This window comes from Triturus cristatus, chromosome 4_1 (genome assembly GCF_964204655.1).
Source record: "Triturus cristatus chromosome 4_1, aTriCri1.1, whole genome shotgun sequence".
In the NCBI taxonomy this organism is placed as follows: Eukaryota; Metazoa; Chordata; class Amphibia; order Caudata; family Salamandridae; genus Triturus; species Triturus cristatus.
In genome coordinates this window covers 265,599,332-265,613,002 of record NC_140585.1, presented here as the reverse complement: position 1 = coordinate 265,613,002, position 13,671 = coordinate 265,599,332, and the positions used below count along the sequence as shown (strand labels likewise).

The window sequence follows — 13,671 nt, the reverse complement described above, 5'->3', positions numbered from 1 at the left end:
ACTCTGCCCAGCACATTTGTTAAAAAAAATGCAGAAAACGCCGACTACAGAATCCCGTCTGATATTAGGAGCAAAGAGATAGGCTCCATGTTTTAAGGATATAGATCACTGAATTGGCTTGCATGATTGTATAGATTAACAAGTATAAGCCTACTTTACACATAGAAACCTTTATTGCAAAGCATCCACTTTATCGTTATAATAAACACTCTTGATTCACCTTTTCTCTATAGCAGTTATTGTCCAAACTATCTATCCCTGATGAGCTTATTACAAGTTCCTTAGTGCAGACCGTATTAAATCTATTTAATCTTGTTGTTGTAACACCCCAAAACATAGATCTGGAGCCTAGCACCTACCTATTTGTTTTTTACGTCGTCAAAAAGGCAAAGCTATCCACACAGTTTCACACCACACAATTCAACTCCACACATTTACAATCCACACCACATAATTCAACACCAAACCACATAATTCAGCTCAACAACACAATGACGCAGCACACCACATATAACCAAGCCACATCACAAAATTCCACATCATGCCACGAAATTCCACAGCACACCATATAAACTCCACTACATACCACTTACAAATACTAAGGCTGGAGTGAACACTTAGTAATAAGGAATTGTAGGGTCAATTGGTAATTTCAGTACTGATTCCACTTGTTGTCCCTAACTACTTAACAGTATTTAACTCAGAGATTTGGGCTGCTGAAAGCTGCAAGTGAAATGGACGGGATCCACAGATGTACTGCAGATCTTGTAATGCTAATTGGGCTGGTAACTCCTGTTACCAGCACAGTCTGGATTACCGGGGCACTTGTTAATGGCATTTAGGTCATCACGGGAGGAAGACCCTTAGTCCTCGCTACTCCATCTCACTATCAGGGTCGGTGTTAGTTTCCTCTCTTGTTGAATTTTTGGGGCTGGGCTCTCTGGTACTTCTGTTAAGGCTAACAGAGGTCGCCACTGCCTTGTCGTTTTCCAATTGCTATTGCAGCCTTATTGATTGTCTGATGCCATTGTTCTCTCTTCTTGTCCTCCTGCAACACGGCACCCTTATCTTAGTTCATTTCTGATGGCAGTCCGTCGTCTTATGCAAATATGTTAATCTAATTCCCAATTTGTGGGGATCAGTAAATAATTGGGTGTCTTTGTGTCTCTTATAACTTTTTTTGTTTAGCTGTAAAAGCAGAGCATGCTTTATTTTGAAGTAATGTAATCTTTTCACATCAAGGAATGCGGCTCTTTGGTGTTGCGTAGTTACATGGTAATCAAAGAACACCATTACTTTACAGTTTTCAACATTGAAAGTCCCTTTTGCGCGTCTGATGCAAAATGTGATCCTGATTCCTAAAATTCAGCAATCTAGCCACTATTGTTTGCAGTCGGAGTTAAGCAGGCATCCTATGGACTCTTTCTAATATGAAAAACAGGGCCTATCGAGGTCACAGTCTTTCTAAGCTCAGTTTCTACATATTATTTTTTTAGATTTAAATCATTTGTATTGATATAAACAATAACGTACCAAAGTTACAATAAAGTATAAGATGAAACAGTAGAATAACAAAAGGTATATTATCTGAAGATATTATAGTAAGGAAAAATGTGTTATGGTGATAGTGAGAAAAAAGGGTAAAGAAACCATCTTATGGCTGAAGATAAGTAAGAAGAGGTAAGGGTACATATTAAATCAGGTGATAGTGGAATGAATATTTAAGAATAAGAAATAAGAAAGAAAAATAGCGGAAAGAAGAAAGAAAACAAGAAGAAAAGAAAAGAGGAGCGGGGAAGGGGAAGGGGGAAAAAATGAGATAAGTAATTAAGGTACTGATGGGTGTGAAGATAGGAAAGTAGTAAAGAGAATCCAAAATAAGTCCGATTTGAGATAAAATTGATGATCTTAGTAGATATTCTATGTTCATTAAAAATAAGGTACCACCACATTAACATACACACTTTAGAATTATCTTTCCAACAAGGTAAAATAGCTTTAAATGCAAGAGAAATAAAATGATCAAACAGTTTCAACTTTGGTGAGGTGTTGGAAAAATCATCGGACATGGATCCAAGAAATACATTTTGAATACGATAGCAGAGGCGGGTGGTGGCATTTTCTTTGGACGACAGATCGGCGAAAAATGAGGAACTTATCATAGTGCCCTAGATGCCGTACTGACTATCGACAACGCGACTGGGAAATTTGCTTTTTACATAGCCCATATATACGATCCTTTTTGAGGATAGGTCTTTTTGAAATAATCAGCGGGAACGGAGATCGAAGAGGAATACGACATTATCAAGACTAAACTCTGAATGCTGATCTAATGGGATCTCTTCGATTATGTCCGTCGAGCCGTCTAACTTCCCCGTGTAAATTTGACCACTTGGAGCCTTGAGAGAGTCACGCTGGTGATGAAACACGAGTCGGCTGTTTCGTGTGTTCTTCACAACAAGGACTGGACTACTACTCACATCAAGAAAACATTTTTATGAGTGTGTTAACAAACTGTTATGTTCTAGTCCTTGCAACAGTTTGTACTATGAAATAAATTAATTCATGATTAGTTGATTGTATCTTTTGTGTTTCCTGTTTTAGGAGGAATCTCTCCTCATTCATTGTGCTTTTTGTTAGATGGACAAATTATTGTTTTCCATCTAATTTGAAATATTGTGATTGCCAGGGTCTCTTTGCATATAATGGGATAGTACAATGAAATATTTTAGAGGACGTAGACCAAATGGACTTCCAGAATTTAAAAACATTGGGAGAGTAATATATTTAATGTACCAATGTGCCATCAGAGGAGAGACAAGACCAACAAAGGGGAGAGGAAGAGGGAATAATGTTATGTATATGAACCGGAGTGCAAACCGCCCTATTGTACAGGAAAAATAAAGATTGAGTAATGTTAGCAACTCTTGAGGTAGTAAAAATGTTATGCCATAGTTTGTTGCATCTGTTAGTGGAAAGGGATATAGAGAGGTCTTGTTCCCAAGCTAATTCTATGGTGGATTTTGGTCTACCAGATAAGGGACAAAAGCTTGTATATAACAGAAGCTTTGGGAGTGGAGTCAGGGAGGATTGTGTTCAAAGGGGTTAGGGATGCAAATGAAACTGGGTCATCAGAAATATTTTGGGCTAACAAGAATGACTGTAGATTATTTGATATTTGTAAGTATTGGAGAAAGTAGGATAAGGGTAAATTATAACGTTCTTGTAATTTAGTGAAGGGTATGACAGAGTTATGGGATACTAGTTGATACTAGTTGATGGACATAAAAAATACCCTTTTCTTTCTAATGTTTGAAGTAGAATGATTTGTGTCGAAACATAATGAATTAATAATACCAAATAGCAGAGACAAGAAATGCTTGTAGAAAGGTAGCAACATCTGTAAATAGTGAATGTATCAATTGTTGGAATATTTTAAAATCGGTTATTGATAGATGAAGGTACAGTTAGACATAGAGCAAATGTCAGAAAAGGAGAATTCATGTAATAAAGAGCGCTCAAAAGTAATCCATCTAGATATCGGTGCGTCTTGATTCTGCTTATTTAAAGCATAAAATTGTCTAAGTAAAAAAGCAGTATGGTATAATTTAGAATTAGGGAATCTCACGCCCTCTTAAGTTTTTGGTTTAATTAATTTAGATAAGGCAATAGGAGATGGTTTATTATTCCACAAGAATTTAATACAGAGAGACTCAAGTTGTTTAAATTAGTAATTGGGAATTTTAAATGGTAACATAGAAAGTAAGAAAAGACTGAGAGAAACAATCAACATTTTGATAGTGTTCAATCTACCCCACCAAGATAGATAAAGAGGAGACCAAGAATTAAATAAATTTTGAATCTTAAGTTTTAGTGCATTAAAATTGTGTAAAAGAGTATGAGGGATAGTAGGGGAAAACCATACACCCAGATATTTAATTTTAGAGGGACACCATTTGAAATTGATGTCAGAAAACATGTATTGATAGCAGGCGGAGTTTAAAGGTAAGACCTCAGTTTTGGAAACATTTTGTTTGTAGCCAGAAACTTTAGAGTATAAGTCAATTTCCTGTAAAAAAGAAGGCCGAGAGGAAGGAGGTTTAAAGAGATAGATCAAGGTATCATCTGCATAAGCAAATAATTTGATTTCGTGGGATTTTTATTCAAAACCAGTTATTAAGGGGTATGACGAGTGCGTTCAAGGAAAGGTTCAAAGCACCAAAGAAATAAAGGAGGAGAAAGTGGACAACCTTCCCTGGTACCTCTATGTAAATAAAATATGGGGACAAAAGACCATTGACAGAAACATGCTCGGGGTTCAGAATATAATAATTTAATAAATGAAATAAATTTGGGACCCAAACCAATGAAGAGTTTTGAACATGAATGGCTAATTTATATAATCAAATGCTTTTTCTACATCGAGGGATAATGCAGCTAGAGGATCAGGATACTTTTTCCCAAATGAAAGCATGTTAGAATACATCCTAGCGTTATCAGAAGTAAGTCGACCTCTGATAAAACTGGATTGGTCAGGTTTGATTAGTAGGGGTATAAGATTATCCAATTTAGAGTTAAGAATTTTCACAAAAAGTTTACAATCATAATTAATTAATGAGATTAGGCGATAATTTTGGCATAGGGTACGATCTTTATCTGGTTTAGGGATGATTACAATAAGAGCATCTAAATAAGATCCCTCAGGTTTTGATTTAGATATGAAGGAATTAAAAAGTTCAAGTAGACGAGGGGCAAAAATAGAGGAGAAAGAAGAAATTAGTTCAATAGAAAAACCGTCTGGACCGGGAGCCCTGGCCCTCCTCAAAGATTTAATGCCATCAAGGATCACTTGAAGAGATATATCTTTTTCAAGGAGAGACATAGCATCCGGCACAGAGGGGGAAGAGGGAAGATCATCAAAGAAAGACTGAGTATCCCAATCAGAGGGATGTGTATCATCCATATATAGAGACTGATAATAGGATTGGAAAGCATTAATAATATCTAAATCAGAATGAAGTAAGTTATTAGTGGCAGCATTACGAATAGGACCAATGGTTTTCTTTTCCGTTTTGATTTTTAAATAGTTGGCTTCCATTTTACCTGCTATATTTTGACCCCCGTGATATTTGGATTTTATTTTAAGTAAAATATTGCAAGCATCAATTGTAGCTAATTTATTTAAATCAGATTTCACCCTTAATAAGGTCTCTGAGGTGTGTGGAACAATTTTATGTCAAGAAAGAGTGTGCAAGAGATTTGATATGTTTAAGGGTAGAAAGATACTGGGAGTTCCATAATTTCTTCTTTTTGGCCGTGTATGCAATGGTGAAAGCCCTAAAGGATGCCTTAAAGGCGTCCCAGTTGTTGTGGATAGAAGTATCACTAGCTTTATTGAACAGAAATAAATCATTTATGAAACAAGTAGCCTCTGATATATAGGATTGGTCAGGACGGAGTAAGTTGTTAAATCTCCACCAGGCATGTTCGGAGTTGGTAAGGGATAGATCAAATGGTCGGAAATGAAAATGGATCCAATTTCTGAAGATTGAACAGAGGGTAGTAGGGATTTTGAAACCAAAATATAATCAATGCCTGACATAGTGTGATGAACATTTGAGAAAAATGTAAATTCATATTTATCAGGATTACAGGTCTTCCTTATATCAAAAAGTGGACGAATGGCAATAGCAGACTGAAATATTTTATGAGACTTATAAGGTTTGAATTTGCATTTTGATTTTCTATCAGACAAAGGATCTAGTCAATTGTTAAAGTCTCCAGCAACAATAATATTGGGATTGGTAATGAAGGATAATTTTAATGTAATCATATTCCAAAAATCAGGGTCAGGTTTAACTGGTCCATAAATATTGAAGAAAGTGATTGTTTTATTATGAACCTTGTCCTGAAGTATTGCCCATCGTCCATATGTATCACATTCAGTAGACAAAATTTGAAGGTTTAGAGATTTGTGACAAAGGATTGCAACCCACCCATTGGCATTTAAATGTAGAGATTCAATATAGTTTCAGTGGGTTTCCTGCAAAAAAAACAATTTTACAATTTAATTTTGATAAATGAGAGTAATTTCTGACGTTTGACAGGGTGACCCAGACCACAAATGTTCCACGACACAACATTAAGCTTGTATCACGTTAAAGACAAGGGTACAGGGACAATGATGACACACTGCAAAAACAACAATGGGAATAAAATGACACCATTTATCAAAAACAAGATAACACAAAGGAAATATAAAAAACATGAGAGGATGAAGAAAGGAAACCCATATGAAGGTATAAAAAGAGAAAGAAGTCATAAAGGGAAAAAGAGAAAGAAGGTTAATAAAGTTACAAAAAACATAGAGAATTGAAACAGCAAGACCCTTATGGGGTTATAACAAAATGAAAAAGTGGGTAACAAGGGAAAAGGTGAACAGAAGTAATAGGAAAAAGCGTGAAGGAATGAGAAAAAAAATAAGGAAGATAGGAAAAAGAAGAGACCGACCAAGAACAATGAGCCAGATCCGAGTGAAAAAGAGAATAAAAAGAGAAACAGGCATGTCAACAACCAAAACAAGAGCAACATCAGAAAAAAAATATAAGATAGTGTAAAAGGAAAAACTTTTTGATCATGTAAGTAGTAATGAACAGAGATATAACTAGGGAACAAAATTAGAAACCTAAAAAGTTAATATTCGCAATGAAACAGCTTAACAACATTATACGCATTGAAACAACTTAAGAACATTATACATTTGTGTCCATAGATGACCTGGTGATGGATTGCAAGAATAATTTTAATTTGATCGGATCTTCAAATGAGCGGGAAACACCTTTGTAGGTAATTTTACAGAGACAAGGGCGTAGTATACCATAGCGGATGTTCACAGATCTCATTTGAGGACGTAGTGCCAAAAACTCCTTTTGTCGAACATTGGTTGCATTAGAAAGATCCTGGGATATAAAGATGAGGCGGCATTTCTCTCTAGCACATTTCAGAACGTGCATGAGGTCAGTGATTTCTAGGAAGAGTATAATGATACCACGTGGTCTTATCGATTGAGGTTGAGGGCAGCCAAACCGATGTGCTCTTTGGATGTTTAGAGGAGCGGAAGATTGGAGACTTAAGAGTTCAGGTAAATATTTCTTCAAGAATGAGCGAAGATCAGGGCCTTCGATATTCTCCGGAAGACCATAGATACGCAGATTGTTCCTTCTGTTGCGATTTCCAAGTTCCTCGGTGTGAAGCTTAAGCTTTTGGTTTTCTTGCTCCAACATAGGAATCTTGGTCGTCAAGTCTTGAAGGAGGCCCACACGTTGTTCCATTTCGGTGAATTTACCTTCAATGTTGATCCATCTGTCTTCAATCAACTGCAGTTTTTCGTTGGTGGCATTCATGAATGGTTTGAGTGCACGTAACTCGTTCAAAATTGCATCCAGGACCGGATTTGAGAATGACTGAATCGGAGAAGAAGGGTTGTTCTTGACTCTTTTAGGCTTGGTGCCAGTAGAGGAGGCCTTAGAGGGGGCGAACGGATCAGTAGACATTTTAATAATGCGTGCCTGAAGTTGAGTAGGCTTTTTAAGAGGAGAAAGTCTGCCCATAAATGTGTAGGGCAGAGGTCGTAAAAAATCAGCACACTGCAGCTGTAAACACGCTAACAACACCTCATGAGATATCACAAGAAAAAGTAGGGGTAGAAATGGTCCCACCACAATTTAGGTCGATGTAAAATATGAGGAGCGTGTAGCGGTTAGTACAGGTAATAAAAAGCCAGTTTTAAATTAACTTACTAGTGGGCACCAAAAGGACACAAACTCCAACAGCAAGTGCTTACATTAACAAACTAAAACATTATAGCAGGTCATTGGTGAAAGAACCCTAGAAGCAAATGGAGTTGCAGGCATGAAGAAAGTCATATAAAAATAGCACCATGGCAATAGGTTGAAGAAAGGTCATGGTAGCAGTAGAAATGTATATGTAGCGCTGAACCACAATGAAAAATTAAGAGAAGCTCACCAAATAATGATGGTCACATGAAGTAATTGAGAAAAAACAAAGCGCGAGCGCTGCACTGCACAGAATGGTGGCCGCTCGTAAATGAGAGAAAGCTGCGCTTCAATAAAACGAGATAGAAAAGGAGCAGAACTACGTTCCTACTGTCTCATAAGGCTGCCAAGACAAAGCAACGTTGGAGACAAGCTTTGAGTGCGATGGACATAGTCTCAATGAGGTAAACATTTGCATCCGTCGCTCCGTGACCAGACAGAGCGCAGCAGAAAGCCGCCATCTTGTTTGGCTGCGTAAGCCATCCAGTTTCTACATATTTATTCGTTGCCTTCGATGTGCTCCTCCTGTCCCACTATTATCGTTATTTCTTAATGCTCTCCTCCAGTGTTCTGCCCTATGTTGCAGGGTGCAGATTATGTCCGTTTAGTCACTATTCTGCTTCTGGAGGTCCTCTGTGGCTAGTTTAAGCTGTTATGTGCATATCTGTTTTATGGATTTTCTTGTGTTATTTTTCTTCGGTCATCTCGCAAGACACTCTCCTCAAGAGCCACATATTAATTTAGTTCCCAAATGTTTCCATAGTGAAAGTGATAGTGGCAATAATTTCATCCAGTTTATCCGATTGTTAATTTGGTGCCATTTGTGTGTTCAAATTTAGTGGAGCACAGTCCCCACCAATCAGTCCTCCCTAACATATTATTCTGCTGTAGCGCCCTCTTTCAGTGTAGCTTATTTTTCCATGTCTGTTGTATGGGTATCGGAACGCTGTTCAAGCATTTCTAGATACTTGAGGTACCACAATGCCATCAGTGTTAATGAGGCCAGTGCTCCATCAGTGCCACCTGCTTAGGTGCTGCAGTGCCAACAATGTAATAGACTGTTACAAGTGCTCCAGCATATTGTAGGTGGGGCAGGGAAAGCAATACAAAGTCTTGCACTATTTAGACAGCAGGGTTTTTAATGTGTGTTTAGCTCCATGTCCTGAAAGCACTGTGGTAACTCCTCCATCATCCCTGGCTTGCCCCAAATCTGACCATTAACATAGGAAGCTATCCAGTCACCAATTATGGATGAAGCTTGCGCTATGTATGGTGCCTTCCCACATGACATTTCTAAATGTCTTAATGCCTTTTATCTCCTTTCATTGTCTTTGCTTTAGTAATGAAAGTGTGGTTAGCTCTTCCTTACAGGAGTATCCCAAAAGAATACAAATGGGGGTAGGGAGAGACTACCCACCACCCAACTCGCTTCTCTGCCTGCGGGTGGTTTGAGCATGGGTGGTACTAATTTCCAGTCTCATGTCTGTGCGCCATTCACCATATCAGGGTTTGCAGCACTCCGTTTCCTGTCAGATGACCGCTACCTCAATTGTTGTAAACTGGTCCCTCTGGAACACCTCAGCTGCCATATTAGGACCGTTTCATTGTTCAGCGGAGCCATTGTCCACCTGGATCCAGCCACCACTAGAACTTTGCTGAGTTCACCCGTGCTCCGCTGATATCAGCCATTTCATTTATTTATTCTGGGTCCCGTGGCTAGATGCACTTAAGCCCCGGGGGCTGTTCTGTGTGTGTCGCACCGGATGCACAATAATAATCAATAAATATAATATATCTCTATTCTTAGTAAGGCGCCTTTATCCTCCAACTCAATTCCAGTGTTTCTCCTACGTCACTTCTCCTTCGTCCTACCAGTGGATGTTCTTTTCATGCTCAGGTGACTGGCGTATATAGCGTTCCACCGTGAGTGCTGCAGAAACACTCGTTGTTAGTCATACCTTTATGGCAGCAGCTCTGACTCTCACGGACAGAACGCGTTTTAACAAAACAGAGCAAACCCTTTTTACTCTAAACTTGTATTCTAAACCACATAATAAAATATTTTCTCTTCTTTCCCACCATTCTTAAAATTTCTGTGATTTAAAAATCCATAAATGGCAATGTGTAAATAAGTTCCTAGATTGCCATCTCTGAGTTTTGGTGGTATTTACAAACCATTTGATATTCTGACTCATGGTTTGATCAAACCAGAAACCCTCCCTCAATGGCAATAAAAGAATATAGGATCAGATTACATGGTTATTCATTATGTATCCTGAAGAAAAAAATATATAATAAACGCCCACACTTTCCACAAGTTCCAAATAGAAGATTACAATGGTGGTCTAGCATTCTGACTCCAATCGCTAAGCTTTCTCAACCACTGAACGGGCTATCTATTGTGAAAATAAATGTGGCCCAATAACATATGTTCACACTTTTATTACTTCAGTGCTAAGGAGCTGTTTCGTAACTGACTAGAAAAAACATTGATTAATTCCTCACAGATTTAATTCTCACATCACTTTAGAGAAGAAAACAACTGAGCCATAGGCCAGGCCTTTCACCTAACCCCTGTGCAGACGGTGCACAGTGGAGGTTGACAAGAAAGTAAGTTATTTAAAAAAACAATTAAAAAAAAAAAAATCCCTGGGAAAATGAACAGTTAAATACAAAGCCTGGGTGGAGTTCGCGGAGTGCCAGAAAAACTAGGCCATGCCCTGTGGAGTTCTGCCAGCGGCGGAGTCTGTTACTTTGCGCTGCTCACACTGATTTTTAGCGCCGGGAGTTTGTCCCGCATTTAAAAATCAGCACAAACGGCACTATGCGTCGTGCTAGAGGATACGTCTGCTTTCTGCCGGCTCGAGTAGACATCCTACTTGTGCGGCAGTTTCCGCAATATGCATGGCCGATTTCTCAACGCGACCGATCGCGACTTGCCGCAACTGCCCGCAATGAGAAATCCCACGGGAGGAGGTCTAGAGCGTGATATTTTTCTCGTGAGCGCTCAACAACTTACCGATGGCAAGCCACTTGAGAGATGAAACTCCGCTCCGTGTCACGTTGGTAAGTTTTTTGGAACTCCGCACTCTGAGCAGAGCGCAGGGTGGGCAGAACTCCACCAGGGGGCCGGAATTCTTTGCCCACCTTTATTAAAGACTGAGTTATGGTTCTGGCTAAAACCTGCAAAACCACTCAAATTCACCAGTTATGGATAGTAATACACACGCTGTAACTCGCACTGCCTACCATGAAGAATACAGTACTTTACCAATAGTACAGAAACAAAAGACACACTGAAAAGACAAGCATTTGCAATGCAATAGGTCTAGCATTTACGCGAGTTTAAGCTATTGGCATTGTAAATGACAATGCCATTTATTTATATTTTAAAAACAATAAATAAAAGGCATTGTTATTGGCAATGTCAATAACTCAAACTCGCGTAAATGCGAGACCTATTGCATTGCAAATGCTTGTTTTTTTTAGCCCGGAGTGCTGAGTCTTGGGGCAGGTGAGGCACCTAAAGACCCAGCCAACCTGCTCCAAACTTTGCAGATGCAATCATTTGGGCATGCTGAACTCTGGCTGAACCTGGGTCTGGGTTGAGGGGGCTGTGAGGACAAGGCCACACTGAGAGCCCTGGCTGCAGCGGCACCAGATCACATCAGCTGCGCGGCACAGCCTGAGCCAGCATCCTGTCACAGAGCTAGGGTACAGGGCTCTGGCTGCTAAGTGACTGGAGCAAATTAATAAATAGCATAATGGGTGGGGGCATGACCGAGAAGAGGTGAGCTCCCAAACTCTCTCCCAACCGGGTCTCTATAGACCCCGAAATCCTACAAAATCCTTCCAAGCAAAGGGCTCCTGACTTACATGCCCGCAACTGTGCGGATGCATTCATTTGGGAAGGCTGAACTCTTGCTGAAATTGGGTCTGGGTTGAGGGGGCTGTCAGGACAAGGCCACGCTGTGAGCCCTGGACGCAGCGGCACCAGATCACATCAGCTGCGCGGCGCAGCCTGAGCCAGTAGCCTGTCACAGAGCTAGGGTGCAGGGCTCTGGCTGCTAAGTGACGGGAACAAATTAATAAATAGCATAATGGGGGTCGTGGCCTGGCATCATGGCCGAGAAGACGTGTGACAACCGAGTGGAGGAAGGACAGAGGGAGTGGAAGAAGAGACAAGAAGTGTAACATATATAACTTTATAAGGGTTTCATTTACGTCTAAGCTCTGCTATCAATTTCACGCTTTGGCATCCCAAAAATGCCCTCTCTATCCTCACCAAGGCAGACAGTTCCCAGGTGATGTATAATGCTACAGCGAACGTCTGTGCAAGCATGGTACGGTGCTGTGGGCATGCAAGCGATGCATGATGCTGTCGCGCACGTCTGTGAAAGGAAGGCGAGGTGCTGTTGAGCATGCAAGCAATGCATGATACTACACAGCACGTCGGTGCAAGCATGATGTAGTGCTGTGGGGCCTGCAAGCAATGCATGATGCTACAGCACACGTCGGTGCAAGCATGACACAGTGCTGTGGGGGAATGGAAGCGATAGTAGGTGCAAGCATGGTGCAGTGCTGTGGGAACGGCGAGGCAGGGGGAGAGGCACTGTGGTGAGAGGCTGCTGCCTCAACGATTCTGCATTTAAGTGCTTGTGCCCGCCCTGGCAGACGCCAGTGGAGCCAGCGACTGTGGGCCCCGGCATCGGGAAACTGGGGCACGGCCTGGCACCAACCGAGGCCACCGACGGCCGGAGATTCAGCCAACCCGGGAAGCAGTTATCCCAGCGGAGTGCTCCAAGAAAAGATGGTGAGGTTGAGACAACAGTGCAGGTGGGAAAGACACGGAGCACAGCCGGGTAGCGCCCCCTGTTCCCACTGGGTCTCCTGTGAAGCGAGAGCGAGACAACAGTGCAGGGGGTAAAGATACTGAGCACAGCTGGGTAGCGCCCCCTGTTCCCACTGGGTCTCCTGTGAAGCAAGAGCGGCCCAATAGAGGGCTGAAATAGGAGCTTTACAGGCAAATGGGGCTGGCCGGACAGGGGTACTGAAGAACAATAAAGTTAAACAGACAAGCGTGGTCACGCTAATGAAAACCAGATGGCCCCTGCGCGCCCCTGCTGGCTCTCGAGAGCAAAACGCTCTGGGAGTAAACATTTCCCAAGAAGCTGGAGCATCCTCATGCCTTTGGCCAATTGCGTGCTGAAGCCAGACGCAAAGGCCAATCGCGTGTGAGTACCACATGCGCGAGCTTCTACTGAAGCTGGTGATTCCAAGAGGTCGATTTCCTATGCAGCGCATCCGCGCTGCCATAGACTCGACATAAAAAAACCTGTGTGTCTTGTTTTTTGTACATTGCTAATCTTAACTGGCAAATTTCAGTGCTTTTGAGCGAGAACTATAACCTAGTTATGAGCACGCTTTTCTTTAAAGAAGTTTTTGGTGGATTGTTTACGTGGTCTTACACCCATGGCCACACCGCTGCTGCATGGTGTAGGAGGCTGGTGAGGACTTTTTGGGATATATATATTCACAAAGAATGCCCTCCCGCTGATGAGTGTCACAACCATTTATTAAAGGAACAGGATTACAGCTGCGACTTTTCATATCCATTGCCTGACGCGTTTCAGAGCATTCGTGCTCTTTGTGTGATAAGTTGATGCATCTTCTCACACCCTAATATAACCTTACATACACCCACTCTAAATTACAGACTGCCATTCTCAAAACCATAGACACTCCGACACCAATAACTACATACCCACTCACTGATTTTTAGGTTTACACACACATCCACTCACTCACCCGTACAGTCACTCATACTTATGGTCAC

At 40.9% G+C, this 13,671-nt stretch overlaps 1 protein-coding gene across 1 annotated transcript in view; it reads left to right on the top strand.

Moving 5' to 3' along the window:
- Nucleotides 1-13,671, top strand: part of AGK (acylglycerol kinase) — a 187,675-nt gene that overhangs the window by 36,806 nt on the left and 137,198 nt on the right. The gene's annotated exons all lie outside the window — the stretch shown is intronic.